Raw genomic sequence first — 16,290 nt, forward strand, 5'->3', positions numbered from 1 at the left:
CTATCCTATTGCCAGCCTGTATGCCTTTCAACATTGCCTATTTGTCAAGCAAAAGGTCAAAAAATCTGTAATGTGTTTCCACTTCCTTTAAAAACGAAAGAGGAATTTTATGGTCTATATGAAAATTACCTGCCACAGGTTTTATATGCAGTGCTACAAAAAGATAAGCCCTGCCTCTCCTTATTAATGGAAGTGAATGGATCTGTGGATGCAGACAGGAAAAAACATAAAAAACCATCAGCATTTAAAGTGCATGTGTAACTAAACTTTTTGTTTTATTGCTAAGTATAGTTGTGAAGGATTAGAACCATTGTCAATTTTGTATGGCTGTTGGTATCACTGCTTGTTTGTAGTACCATGTCTATATGTCCTGCTATCCGATGTCAATGAGACACAAATGGGATGGAAAATCCAAAATTGTACAGCTGTTACCAGGAAAAGAGTTGAGGTTAAATCTTTCAATGGGAACACCTGTCTAAGATGGTAATTACCCTCACTTTGTAGAGATCTCTGGGACAAGAAGTGAAGGGAAATCTCCCCAATGGGGCACAGGCAGCAAAAATTAACTAAAAGGGGTTTCAACCTTCTTCCCTGTTTTCAGAACTAAACAAAAAAAACTTTTGACCATACATCCACTTTAATACAATTGCTCACCCCAATTAAATACTACTCAAATACATGTACCTTCCTGGGCAGGTGTTTGACGAAAAGCTGCAATGACAAGAAGACTCTCTAAACACAGAAATGTGTAGGATTTGATTCTTATGAAGGGAAATTACATCATGAAGTATCAAGGCCTGAGCCACTACCCCCACATATTGCCCTGCTTGTTTCCAGTCTAAATTGTCATATAAAATGCAGCTACTGTCCATTCTTATCTTCTGTATCTATCCCTTTATCTTTTTGTTTGTTCCTTAAGGAAGACTTCCCACTCCCAATGTTTCACTTTTTTGTACGTTTTATGTTATTGTTTTAGCTATTATATTTACAGTGCAGGGAAATATATTGGCACTAGGGAGCTACTTATAAAAAACTGGAGAAAATAATACAGTCAATAAAGAAGAACAAGGAATGTCTCTTAAAAATATAAGCACTACTCATTTGTATTCTGCAGTCCAAGACTTGTGTTTCTCTAGGCATTTCTGTCCATTAACACGTTCTCTGGCTGTGTCATTCCATTAAAATGTACATCAGATCCAATTCGTGCCAGAAAGCCTGTAATATTTACATGCACCCAGCACTTTATCACACTGACATTTCACCCATCACTATTCTGTCAGGCATACACCATAACCACGGAGAAAATACCACACCACCTCCATAACGAGTTTATAAAGCTCAAACTGTAATGGCATTATTCTTTAAAACGATGACTGGCGATAAATTCTGATATCCAGCATTATGTTGCTTCTATTAGAAAAGCTGAAACATTCTAAAGAAGGGTGTTGTACATGTCCCTATGTAGGGAGGAGGCTTAGCTGCACAGCAAAAATAGCAATTGTTTGCTATACACATAAAACTCTTTTTAACACAGTAGAGGGGTATGGCATGAAAAAAAGTAGGATATTGTGCAAACTTGAACAGGCTAAATTAGAAATAAACGTCACAATTCTAATAAATTAGAAGTTAAGTCACAATTTTAACAAACCATTGGCGTGGCTTATAGGGCAAGAAAGCAACACAAAATTGTCCCAGTAGATAATAACTGCCAATCACTAGCAGTCTGATTTTATTTTTCTGACTGGTCTAAACTGTTGAAAGTTGTGATCTGATTGTGTCCATCCACTTTGCACATCACTGCTCTAAGCACAGTTTTCTTTTAACTACACCAGTTTGCGCACAATATTATTTACCATATCATGGTTCTGTTACAGATATAGCCATAGAAGTGTTACCAAATGCTGCAGAAGTTAAGTTAGATCATCTATAAATAGTAGTAGTAGTAGTAGTAGTAGTAGTAGTATTAGTAAAAATTAAATGGCAAAAACATTACAAAATAAAAATGTATAAATATATCAATGCGTGAAATATTTAATAACACACGAAACTGGTTGAGTACGCAGCTCTGAGTAATAAACAGGAGTCCTAATAACAGACTAATACAAGTTAATGAAATTATAGCAATAGAAAACGTCAGGGAGACTAGTGACAGACATCATGTGACACACAAAAACAACAATCTAGATGAAAAGAAGCTTGGAAACAATGTGTTTACCTACATGGTGAACCTTATTCTTTCTATACACTCAATAATAACCAAAAGTGACTGCATAGGTTATTGTTTTGGAGTTTTAGGCCCCATTTACTAACCTTTTTAAACCTGATTCTTAAATCAGCAGAACGTCATTTTTCTGATCATACTGTTCCTCCAGATTTAAACCAACGGGTTACCTTTCTCATGCGATATCTCCTAAACAAGCGTCTTACTCTATATGTGTTTCTAAATTCAGGTGGAGAGACGTTACCATATGCTATACAATATTACCTTCACTCAATGGCGACAGGGCTGCCTACCATCAGATCGATTTACTAAACAAACTAAAACGTGGGTGGGGATGTTAAACAGTAACTACTGTAGTAAACCACAGGTAAAAATGAAAGCTACTTGTTTCGCACACACTCCGTTTTACAGGAGGTTGCTTTATAGATCTCTAAAATGCAGGGTGGAGGAGGAAAATTGATATTTTTAAATCTGTTTCAGAGCAAATTGTTTTCGGTTACATTTATTACAGCGAGGTGCAAGCATTTACCAGTACAATCTTTAAAAAATACCAGGAAGACCATGTTGAATTTATAGATGAAAAAAAATGTTAAAAGGCTGGCAAAAACTTAACAAGGCAAAGCAGTGCTATGTATGGTGGCATTTACTTCAAGGTTCATTGCATTTAAAGATGTATACATGTGACAATTATTTATCAAGACTGCTGTTGTATTGCAATTCAAATGTAGTATACAGTACGTAAGGACAGATGCAAAAGGAAGAGTAACAGCACTTCACAATTAATTGAACTGTATATGAAGGACAAGTGGCTATTGACCTCATTCTCTATACACTTTAAGGTGAAACTTCTACCTATCTACCTTTGAGAAGCAAAAAATAGATAAATCCTCAGTCCTCTTAAACCTTATTCATCATCAGGATCAATTTATTTTACCTAAAATCAGGGGTGCCCAAACTCCAGCCCTTCAGCTGTTGTGGAACTATAAATCACAGCCACTGGCATGACTCCCAGAGACAGACACATGAAGGGATTTATAGTTTCACCACAGCTGGAGGGCCAGTGTTTGCCCACCCTGGCTTTGAGGCTTTAAGGTAACCCTGTCACCACACGTTATTGGTGTCATATTCATGGTTGGTTATTAACCACTTCCAGCGGGTTCAAATGTACATCCTCTACTGGAAGTGGTTATACCAAGAACACTGCTGCTGCTGCTGCAGAAGTTTTAAACAGCAGGCGATTGCTGTTTAAATACAAGTGATCCGGCGTCTGTACAGAATGGTAAAGAATGGTCGTGGCACATTATTGGTATTAAAAATATAACATTAACTTTATTAAACCAGATTAACTCTTGCTGCCCGGAGCAATTTCTTACTTTTGCACAGACATGATAAAATCTGAATTTCTGGCTAGAAAACAGCTTCAGACTCCCAAACAATTATATATGTTCTGAAAGCAGAGGCCCTGTAGAATAAATGATGCTAGTTGCAATTTTTTGTGTTGCAGGGTATTTGCGCAAATGTTTATCAAACAAGTATTTTTATGATAAAATACACTAAAATGAAACACAGTGCACAGAAACAGAATATAATACCCAATTGTTTGGTAAAAAATAAAAGACGGGGTCACGCCAGGTAAATCGATACCAAACATCTCAAGCCTTAAAATTGTGTGCGTCCGTGAAACTGCAAAAAACAACAGTAACCAAAATTTCCCATAAGCGACGCTTTAAACGCTTTTACAGCTCATCAGTTTAGCGTTAACAGCGATTGATGGACCTAGAATTATTGTTCTCACTCCGACGTTCGTGACAATATGTAACATATGTGGCGCAATTTTCGTTTTTGCACGTAGGCGGATCCAACGCGTGCTTGCATTGCATGTGCGTGCACGTGGGGGAGCCAGAGAATGTGCCCAGTGACACCGGAAGTGATGTAATGCACATCAATTGCTTGTATTTAAATAGGAGCAAGAGCAGCCGTGTTCTTGGTATAACCACTTCCAGCGGATAACGTACATTTACTGCCACACCCACTGGAAGATGACTCCCACCCACCCACTAGACTATTAGGGTTATTCACAAAGCTAGCCGAAGGATCAGCCGGCTGATCATACGGCTAGCTTCGGCTTGCCGGGATCTCACGGCTGGCTCCAGTCAGTTGCAATGACAGTTCAGCATCCCCTGGTTACCTGGTAACTCAGCTCTCATTGTAATAACAGCAGTTGAGCGGAGCTAGCTAGCTCCACCCAATAATTTTCTACTTTTTTTCCAATTTCTTTTACTGTTTTTCTATTCTGCTCGGTACCGCCGACATTCGGCTCGGCTATTCTGCTCGGTACCTCCTAGTCACTCACTGCCGTTCGGCCACTATGAGAATAGGCCGAATGGCAGCGAGTAGCCTGCCGGAGGTTCGGCTCAGCCGATCCAGATGTTTGTTCAGTTGAGTCTAATTCCTTCTACACTTCGGGTCAGCCAAACATGCAGAGCATGTTCGGCCGACCTGAAGCCAGCCGAAGCAGGGTTCAGCTCACTTCAATTCGGGTCGGTTATTCACACGGCTGCCTGCGGCAGCTTTGTGAATAACCCTGTATAATTTCATCATGTATCCTGGACTCTGCTTGCCCTGGGGAGAGGTGGGTGTCAGCCGGTGGAGCAGAGGGTAATCAGCTAACATTTGTCACACGCATTTAATCACTTTCGGTTTCAGAGCAGTCATTTCCTGGTCGCTGTAGCTAGGGATGAAACTAATTAAGCAAGATCTGTGCTTGATCAGCTTCAGTGGAGCAAAGTGGGGACATCAGGGGTCTTAAAAACCCCAATGTCTCATGAAAGAGAACCTGACACTACTAAAACAAAAAAAGTTTTAAAAAAAACAGTTAAATAAAATCAATTAAAAAATAACTTTTCTAATTACCTCCCGTCCATGGCTGTTCGTGAGCGGCCGGATGGGAGCCTTACAGTATCGGGAGTGCACACACGAGTGGGGAAACTGTCAGCCATGTTGTTTACATGTGTTTATGTGTGTTTATGATGGCTGTTTACTTTCAAGCAATCGGGTGTCTTTAGAGATGCCTGATCGCTGGTAGTAGGTGCGGGTGTGCGGCCCCCTGCCGTCTCCACCGCCGCCGCTGCCGGTCCCGAGATCCGCTGTGCTCTGTGTGCAGGAAGTGATGTGTAAACAAATGCAGGAAGTGATGTGTAAAAAAAAAAAAGTTTTACAAAAATTAAAGCATAAAAAAATAAAGAAAATAAAAAATTTTTTTTTTTTATAACACAATTTTTTTTTTTAAAGTCCCCCGCCCCCCACATACGCACCCAAACAAGCGTTGGGTGCACCAACGTGCGAAAATAACTATTGCGCCCATTACGCCTCACATGTTACATATCGCCACAAACGTCAGAGTGAGAGCAATAATTTTAGGGCCATTAATCACTGATAACACTAAACTGATAAGCGGTAAAAGCTTTTAAAGCGTCGCCTTTGGCCAATTTTGGGTGTGATCGTTTCTGCAATTTCGCGGGCGCGTGAAATTTTAAAGCTTGACATGTTTGATGTCTATTTACCCGACGTGACCCCGTCTTTTATATTTTACCAAAAAACTGGGGTGATAATAAATGTTTCATAACATTTCATAGGGAAACAGGTTTTTTTTCAAAATCTAGGGTTCTTTTTTTGTTATATAGTAAAAAATATAACCCCCAGTGGTGATTAAATACCACCAAAAGAAAGCTCTATCTGTCCCCAAAAATGTTATAAAATTCATTTCAGTACAGTGTTGCATGACTGAATAAATAAAAATTGTTGAGCAGACATATTTGGCCACTGGAGACCTGGAACACTGCAAAGAACAGCATTCCAGCTCTCCATTGTCCTGCTCACACAGGACAGCCTACACTATGAAAAAACCTACACTATGTGACAGATGGACGTTCTGTCACTGTCTAAAGATGCAAGTAATGTCTGCTTCAACAGTGAAAGGGTCCCTGTGTTAGACCCCTTTCACTCAGGCACTGTGCGTTCTCATCAGCAGGGAATCCGTGCCCCAGCTGATCAGAGCGGAAAAGATGTCACTCTTGTGACATCCGTGCCCATTCAGGTTCTTCCTCCATCTTGCGATGGAGAAAAAACTTTAGCTGTATGGGCCCATGTTAGGTCTATGGGTAGGTCGGATGTCAGCGGACATGTGTCTATTTACATCTGATTACCCCCAATCCGTCACTATCAGGTCCACCAAACCGGATCTCTCTCTTTTTTGTGGAGTCAATCGGATGTAAATGGATGCTGCCCATAGAGTAACATTGGGCTTCCAATCATATACCCATGAAAAACTGACAGGCGGACTTGATCAGACTGCCAGCGTGAAAAGGGTCCTTACTATATCCTTACATTACTTGCTCATTTAGCCCGTTGTTGCTCCCACCACCACCGCCAATCTTCTGAATTCCCTGCTTCTAAATAAAATAACAAAATAACCCTTTTCCTAGGTTACTACATGCCAAATGGATTGCAAATATTGGACCACTATCACCAGAAAAATCCCTCTGTAGGGCTGGCGTTTTTTTTCCTGCTGTTTTCTAATGGGAATGTTTTTTTTTCCATTAAAGGAAATCCCTTTGCCAAATATTAAACATTTCTATTTTATGGAATCATGCAATCATGGCAGTAGTGCTCAGTTTGTACACAGGATTTTCTAGAAATCGATTACCCTGACTCTTGCAATTGGTTGGTTGCTTTATCCATAGGTCTGCACAGAGCTTGAGGTCAGATTATAGCAGTAGTAGAGTACCATGTTAGGCATCAATTGGTGCAGGAAGTTTTGGATTTATGTGATATGTTTTATTGGCTAGCTTAAGTTATTACAGATGGAAGATTTCATGATTCCTTAGGTCCTTTTGTCAGAATCCCAAAAGCTTGCATCTTCAACAACTTAAAGTCATATTAAAGTCAAAAGGTTTTTAAACTATTCCAAATGCTGATTATATCACTTACAGTGGAAGCTGCTCCTTGATATTTAAAAGTTTTAGCTTCCTGCACAATCAGCTGGTCCCTTGAGCACTGGCACTGATATCATGTTTTAGGGTGGTTCCTTTCCCGTGCAGGGTCCTATGCAGCCTCCCTTGTGTGTGCTAGTAAGCTGTGTGTGTCTCCACAAACACACATACACTATCACTTAAACGCCAAACTTTTCGGCACAGGCCAGATTATAGACATACCTGTGAAAGAAGTATTATCACTATGAAATAATTGAAACCTGTGCTTAATGGCTAAAATGACCATAGGGGTGCATTGTGTGTTATTCAACAGTAATGCTAGCCATACACCTTTAGATTTCTCTTGCTCAGGCCCATGATAAATCAAGCCATTCCCCCATCCATGCCAAAGAGCATGGATCAAGTCATCTTCTCTACAGAATGAAATCACTGTTCAGCTGTAATTTGCCACCTGACTTTGACTAAAATATAAATAAAATAGAACTCCCCCTTCTACTTTTTTATTAAAAAAAAAAAAAAACAGTTAATGTCTTCCATGTCACAAGCCCAGTCCTCCTATTCAGTGATAAATCCTGTCAAAAGCAAATTTTTAGAAGGCAGAGAATTACTGAATTTAGTGATACATTTGACTTAGGAAATCTTGGGAAAACCCATTGTGGTCATTCATAATTACTTCAGTTAAGAGCATTATTCATTATACTGAGCCAGAGATTACAGGCAGGGGAGCTTTCACTTCCCAAACTTTAATCCCAGGGAAAGTTTCTTAGTAAGGAGGAGGACTGGTTGAACGACACATAGGACAAAAGATGACCCTAGACTCAAAGACTTTTGAAAAATTGATTAGTGAGTCAGCAGTTGTCTGATGCTATGAACCTTATCAGTTCACAAATCACATAAACTAGGGCATTACTGCATCACCTCCACGGGCAGCTGCAGTATAAAAACTTGCTGCATTATTGTATTTGACAACAGTATATTGAGAGGGATTTTTGGGAATGCCTCTCAAACCAGGCTTTTTATGGGCTATCCTACCCCCACTGTCCTCACCGACCAGTACAGTTCCCCCCTGCTACCCACTCTAAATAGCTGCTTGCCCAGCAACTATCTTGTGTCCCTGGCCCTCACATTTATAATCCGACACTCCACAGCACCTACATGCTGGGCGCGAGTAGTTGGACCCATTGTTGCAACCTTCTATCCCCCTAGTGCTGCAAAATGCCAGCCAGCATCTTGTCACCTAGCGCTCCCATGTAGAAACCACCACCATCTATGTGCAGGGCACCAGGAAGTCTGTTCCCCTGCTATGCCACATTATCTTGACAAGCTTTTTCCTGCACTCTAAATCCCCACTTACCTAGTCAAACACCATGTCCTTGGATGTAACTGGCCTGAAAAGGCGTAGAGTTTGTCATCAGGGCAACTGGAGCATTGTTTTGCCTGGCTGCTAGATGCCCCCCCCCCCCCCCCCCGGGGGCCGGAGCCCCCCCCCCCCCCCCCCAGCTGGGGCCACGTAACAATGGTATTTCCTCTGGTGATATTGCTGCCTGTGTGAACCTAAACTGTGGCCTGGACCCACAGGTCCTTCACCTTTCAAAGGATTCTATGATCTCTTCCTCAAAGTGCTCTGATGAACCACTCTCTGCTGACCATCCTGTGTGAATCTCCCTCTGCTTAGACTGTACCAGATGCCCTTAGTGTCTGAAGTTTGCTTGTTTGGCAAGCCAGCACCAAATAGCATTTTTTTTTCCGAAATGTCAGTTTTGCTTCCCTACATGGTTTGAAGCATCCCACAAGCATGTTATTTAAACTTTTTTTTTTTTTGCATTACTACATAATTTGAATCTTTGTTGTGCCTTGTTGCTATGCCTGGAGTGCCACCCTGTGATCCTGGACATATCCTTTGCTGTACCAGATTGCTACCCATTGATAAACCCCCTTTGTGACTAAACCCTCAATTAGCCCTCAATTAGGAACCCCTTGGCCAAGACTTCTAAACCAATCCTGATCTCTGTGAGTGCCCACAATTCCATCACACACTATCATTGCAGAAGTAGACTGGTCGAACCTGTGGAACTGTAGGTATGGGTCCTTATGTGTCAGACTGAAATTCTAAACAATAAAACAGTACATCATATTTTTTATGCCAGGCATGTCACACTGCTGGTTTTAGGCCACATGTACGCCTCTCTCTTGTTTGTGTTCCTCACCCAGGATGTTCTCCAGCTGATAAAATCTACACTTCCCTAAAATGTTTGCACTTCAATACTTCATAAAATGTTTTATGGCTCCTTTCTCAGGGACAAAATTTTACTGGTTGCAGTTATAACTATAACATTAATTAGTGTCATCTTTTTCTGGAATTACAAGTTTATAATGCACATTGGTGATTTATTTTCATACTATTTGGTATTCCATTTAATTTGAGTTTGGCATGCCTGTTGTAATGAATAAAATAAAAAAAAGAAAGAAACCTGGCAGATTTCTCTAGAATGGGAACGATATGCTGGTACCTGCAAATCTGCCCAATCTGGGCCAAATCTTGGTTAAATCAAATAAATTGCTCATATTTATTCCTAACTAGCACAGGCACAAGTGTTTACATGACAAGGGTGGAACCTGGACAGAAAGGGGTAAAAGACAGGTAGAAAGTAAGGTTGAGGCACTTACCAGATTGGGCAAAAGATGTCAGCTAGAAGGGGCTTCAGAGGGAGGTCTGCGAGGAGGAGTCACACAGATCCAGTTGGAAATCGTCAGACAAGAGCATCCCTCCCACCCCCCCTGGAGTTGTTTTTCGTGAGGATTGGATTGACTAGTCATGGCCGTTGCTAGTTGGTTTGGATCCTTGAAGGTGTTTTTGGCTGCTGGGGATATTGACAAATGAATGGGGGGACCCATCTTCATTGTGGGTGTCCTCCATGTAGTGAAGTCCAAAGGTTGTGAACCGATAATAGGGACCAATGTGGGTCTGTGATCAATTAATAATGTTCCTGAGGCGTTGTATGGCGGCTGGGGGCATTAGGTACACAATGTGGCCGAAGATGCAAATTTGTTTTTATGGTTCATAGTGCCTTTAAGGACCTGAAACCTAATAATATTATACTGTCTGGTTATTTGTTGATGTTTGTTATTGTTTGTTGATGTTAGATTGCTGTGACCATTGAACTCTATCCCATAGTGTAGTGGTATTATTTAGTACAGGGGAGGATTTGGGAAGTTTACATGGTAAAGAAGGGTTTGAAGTGGAGAAAGGGGACCTCTGAACTACCTTAGATATGCTCTACAGTGACAACATTGCATCTCCATTCATATAGTACACATGAGTAAACATTGTCACCATAGGATAGGAGAAGTGTTACTGCAGGATCACTAGGCGAAACTAAAGTTAAAAAAATGTCTGGAAAACAACAAAAAAATAGATGCAGCTCCAAATCTAAGGACTGGTAATCTGCAATATATACCATTTTTGTTCTTGGGTTTAAAAATATGTTTCCTGGCCACAAAAAAAGACACCACCTGGATTTAACTAAGCAAATAGGTAAGCTATAGGGGTCAGCTGCATGTCTGAATATACTGAATGACCAGGTTTTTCCATCAAAGGATTTTTTCTTCCCTGATGGCACGGGCATATTCCAAGATGACAATGCCAGGATTCATTGGGCTCAAATTGTAAAAGAGTGGTTCAGGGAGCATGAGACATTATTTTCACACTTGGATTGGCCAACACAGATTCCAGACCTCACTGAGAATCTTTGGGATGTGCTGGAGAAGACTTTACACAGTGGTCCGAATCTTCTATAATCACTACAAGATCTTGGGGGAAAATGAATGCAACTCTGGACAGAAATAAATGTTTTGCAAGGCACAAGCTTATTAAAATGATGCCATGAGGAATGCATGCTGTAATCAAAGCTAAAAGTGGTTCTACAAAATATTAGAGTGTGTGACTTTTTTTGGCCAGCCAGTGTTTTAGAATGACCTTGGTTTTTTATAGTAGTGCTTTACTGTGAATGTGAATGTGCCACACTTGTTATTGCAAAGTCTGAGAAACTTTAATTATTGTTTAAAGTTTTCCTTCTATAGCAACAGTGACACTTAAAGGCTTTGTGAACACATTACAAGGCATCATAACATTTCCTATATCTGTGTATACCATTTATAAGGAAACCTATTTCTATGTTAAGTGCAATAATTATCATCTACCATCAATATAATCTTTATTCCACTCGTGAAAAGTATCTCAATAATGGCATAATCTCACTTTTTTAACATATTTGTTTTTTTTTTTTTTATCAAGGCATTTCAGCCTATAATACATTAAAAAGGCTTAAAAAAATAATGATAGGATTCAAGATAATTGCCACTGATGAAAGCGGTGAAAACGTCATGTGATTCAGTTAAAAGTCAGCTATTAGTACTACTGTTCTCTCAGCTTGTATGCAGGCACATTAGATGACATTGTTTGAAAAAAAAAAATAGTTTATTATCATTTATGATGCATGCAATAAAACATCTGCCTTATCAGCTCTAGCCTTTAAGGTATTGTGCAAAAATGTATTAGGTGTCCATAGCAACTATCTCTTGGTAGTTTTCTTGTTTGCACAACACACCCTTCCCAACAATGAAAACCTTTACAAAATGTCTTTCATATTCTATACAGGATTCCATAGTGTGCACTGAAACGGCTTGGGGAAAACAGACAGGTATCCACTTCAAGCAAACATATGAAGGCTGTGACCAATATGTGCTATACACTTTAGAGGACATGTTCCACATACACAGATTTACTAGTTATAAAGGAAAGATATATTTTGCGGCAGAAAGCTGAAACAAGCTGGAAGCAGAGAGTCACTACAACTTGACATCGTACAGAGGGTGCAGCTACTTGGGGTTTGGGTTTGCAGTGAATTCTGTGTATTCGAGGTTTGCAGATCTGAGGAAATAATGCAGACATTTTCCATAGTAACCATAATGTAGTGCCCGGCCTTTGAACTTAGGTCAGCTGACGTAAAAGGGCCAATAAGGGTGCTTTAGGCAGCCCCTTCACTATAAAAAGGTGAGGTCACAGCAGCCATATCGAGAATGTACTTTAGCAGGCATTAGAAAGCACTGGGAGTGCTGCTAACAAGCTGCATTGGGAGAGATTAGTGTAAGGCTTGCGGATACTGTCTAGTCTGTTAGGGTAGATGTAAACCCCTACTGAATGTCATGCAGGTAGCAAAATTATGCGGGGGGAATTTATTGGAGCAATTGTGCAAGGCAACCAATCAGTTTCTATTGTCAGCTTGTTCAGTTAAAGCGGACCTTTACACTCAAAAATCAAATTCTACCAATGCATCACTCTATGTATGATAATTAATAATAACATAGACATCTCAGATGTAAAATGGTGTGATTATGAAATACTTACACTTGCAGAGAATTCACTTCCTGTTTTGAAAGTGCAAATTACTTCAGTTTGCCAGTCCAATGCACACTGGGATTTCCTTGTCATCAGCAGAGCATTGCTGGGAAATCTCATCTGTAATCTCACGAGATCTCTGGGAAAGGCATTTTCCTCCCCTCAGATGATGTGCATGGTTACATGTCCTAGTCACATGTGCCAGAAATCCAGGGGAGCTAGTAATCTGGCCTTAGTAAACATGGCCACTGTCAGAAGACTGGGGAAGAAAAGAGAAATAAGGTATGCAAAGAATACAAAGCCGGCAATTATCTAGAAGTATGTGTTTGTAGATTGTCATTACTAAACATTTCTAAAGCTATGTTTGTTGTTAGTTAAAAGATATGAGTAAAGGTCCGCTTTAAGCTTTAGAATTGAAAGAAAAAAACTGACTGGTTGCCAGATTTTGTCTGCTCCAGTATTCGTGTATCTTGGAAAATGCTAGTGACGGAGGAAGGGATGCATTTCAACCTTTTTCATCCTTTGTTTCATCTTAATGCTGTTGATGTCCTGCAGCCTCTTTACAGCCTGTCCCTGTCCATATGCACTACAGTGATAACAGATTGCATGTGTTTTTTTTTCTTCACAGGGCATATTTTCTAATTTTTGCTGGCTGCAACAGTTTTTTAAAATGCTTTTTTAATGGTGACAACAGTAGAATATACCTGTGTAGAGTTTATTAGCACATAATCTTATGGTTTTCTTTGTGAGAGCATGTGACAGAGTGATTTAAGGGCAGGAGATTGTGGTAGATGAGGCAGAGCGTTGTCACCCTATAACACAAAGTGCCCATACAAGTACCTTTATATTAGTATCACAAGCTGATATTTTTATCAAAGTTAGCGATTAAAATACAAATAGGCTTTCCAAAATGTATTATCATGTTAAAGCTTTTATGAGATTTTAGTGGCTTACATCTATTAGTTAACAAACTCTGCTTCAGTTCTTTAAATTGCAGTGCTGAGGTACATTTTCTTATGTACGCACAGGTCTATACAATCACAAATCCTTTTAAAGGTGGCCATACAATTTACAACCCTCGCAAGACTTTTGTGGACAGGCAGATTGTACTTGCGATCATCACAAGCCCGCCCCCCTGAGGGGCGGGCTTCCGATGACTGCAATGCTGAATGGGCAGTGTGCGTGTGCGCACACCGGCCCGTTGGGCAGCTGTCGAACAAGCAGGCCACTACCCCGTCGAGAATCGTACGATTCTCGGCGGGTTTTCCAGCCTGCTTGTTCGACGGAAGACTGCGATCGTACAGTAAAAACGGTTGCACACCTTCCATACATTTTGCGATTTCCCGCGATTCTCATACGATAATCGTACAGTGTATGGGCACCTTAAGGATCATTATCCGCTAGCTCTTCAAATGTCAACACCTTTTTTTAGATTGCAAATTTTTTTCCTTGGCCACAGCCTTTAGGAATGGTATAGTTAAAACTGGAACAGTGTGTGAACATGACCAGGTAGAATAGGGTAAAATGTGAAAATGCAAACAAGGTAGGTATTTTGTTACACTAGACATCAGGGGCTGACTGGCAACTTTTAGCCCAGGGGGCAAGTACAACCCAGAGGCCCATGGCGCAGCAACTTGGCCCCGCTCTGCCTCTTCCCCGCCTTCTCCCTGCCCATCTGCCACTTTTGCCATCGATGTAACAGTAGTCTGAATGGTCGGGAGATGTGAGGACTCCTAGTAAGTCCATGAAAGGGGTGACTGGCTAGGGGATGGTGCTCTCCTCCCACTTGGCTCCCTACCTGGTTCTAGCCTTACTCCGCTCCATGTCCACTACTTAGGCACTCTCACCCACTGTAGGACGCCGATGGCTGTCCATGATTCTGGGCTGTGAGCTGTGGGAGGTTAGTGGGAGGGGCCGGACAGTGTCAAAGTCAGTGTTCTAAAAAATGTTTCGATCCTATACATTTTCTCGACTGTGTCTAGGGTTGCCACCTTTTCTTCAAGTGAAACCCGAACACTCTAGGGACATGTGGACATTTTTTTGGGAGAAGGAATCGTAGCTTATTCATATATAAATAGCGGCAAACAGTCATATGTAAAAATCACAGTTTAAACTATTTTCAGTGGGGGGCCAGTAGCCCCTATCTTAATTTTGGTTGCCCCCTGTCTGCTTGACATCTTGTGTCCGGGTTTCTGCTGCCATGAAACCCGGACACAGCATTCAAAACCCGGACTGTCCGGGTGAATCCTGGACAGGTGGCAACCCAACTGTGTCACTTCCAGTGGGGCTGAGTCATCCGAATCAGCTGTTTTCATGACCCCCTTTCTTCATGACATGTGCACCTGGAAGAGACGCGGTAGAGTATGGGTTGAGGAAAATTATAGCACACTGGTAGTGGACGGATGCCTCGTCAGTGCTGTGAGCGTATACGACTGCTGCGACCCTGGTAGTTCTGCCACTAACTCCAAGCTGTAGAAGGACTACAAATCTAAGCACATTATACAACAATAAAGAATAATAAAACCAGCTATAGGACTATAAATCTCAGAAATACATTGTACAGCATTGCAGAATGGCATTGGGTATAGAGGACTACAATTCCAAGCAATACATTACACAACAATGCAGAATACCATCAGCTATAGTGGACTATAAATCCCAGCAATAATGACTACCAACAGCTATAGAGACCTACAATTCCCAGCAATACCATTATACAGCAATTTAGAACTGCATCAGCTATAGAGAACTACAAATCTCAGCAATACATATAACAGCAATGCAGAATAATATAAAGCTACATACTCTGTTGCTCTGGGTTCTCTGCCTGATGTCTCCCAGGTCTCAGGAGGGTTGTGCGGGCTCTCACCAGGGGTCCAGAGAGTTTCACGGGTGCGTGTGGGTGCAGCAGAGGCGGCTCCCTAATTAGGCTCTCAGGTGGCCAATGCGGACTGTCAGGTGGTCAGTGCGGGCTCTCTGCTGGTCAGTGCGGGATCTGTGGGGGCTCCCTAATAATCAGTGGTGGGTCTGTGGTAGCTCCCAGGTGGGTGGTGGGGGCTCCACTGTGGCCAGCTGGGGCTCCCTGGTGGTTAGTGGGGGATCCTTGGTGTAGGGTGACCATTTATCTAGAGCTGCAGCTAATGATTATTTTCAAAATCGATTAGTTAGCCAATTATTACGTTCAATTAACCGGGATAAAAAAATGGCTCCAGTGATGGACTACTAGTTTGTATTGAGATTGTAGTCCTTCACAGGAGCAAGCTTGGAGCGGTGGAAGAAAAAAAAAAAGTGTGGTGTGCAATATAGTGAAATGGAAAGTGTAAAATTATACAGCAATCAATGCAGAATGGCACCGGCTATAGAGGACTGGCGGTATAGAGGAGTACAACAAATCCCAACGCAGAATAAAAATGTCCCCGGATTTTATTTTATTAAAAATGTGTCACCTTACCTTGGTGGTCAGTGGGGGCTCCCTGGACCCTGGTTGTAGATTAAATAAACTTGTGAAAAATTAAGCAGGGGCAGGACAGTAGGTAAGCTGCCCAAATAGGCCAACACATATAAACGCGAGGCAGGTTTATTATTCACAGTGAAAAGAAAAGATGCCAGTCTGAGTGTACCCAGTGCCGGATTTACTCCCCCTGCCGCCCCAAGGCCAGGTTCCACAATACGCCCCCCCG

This window comes from Nanorana parkeri, unplaced genomic scaffold (genome assembly GCF_000935625.1).
Source record: "Nanorana parkeri isolate BGI_ZX_2015 unplaced genomic scaffold, ASM93562v1 scaffold1058, whole genome shotgun sequence".
Taxonomy (NCBI): domain Eukaryota; kingdom Metazoa; phylum Chordata; class Amphibia; order Anura; family Dicroglossidae; genus Nanorana; species Nanorana parkeri.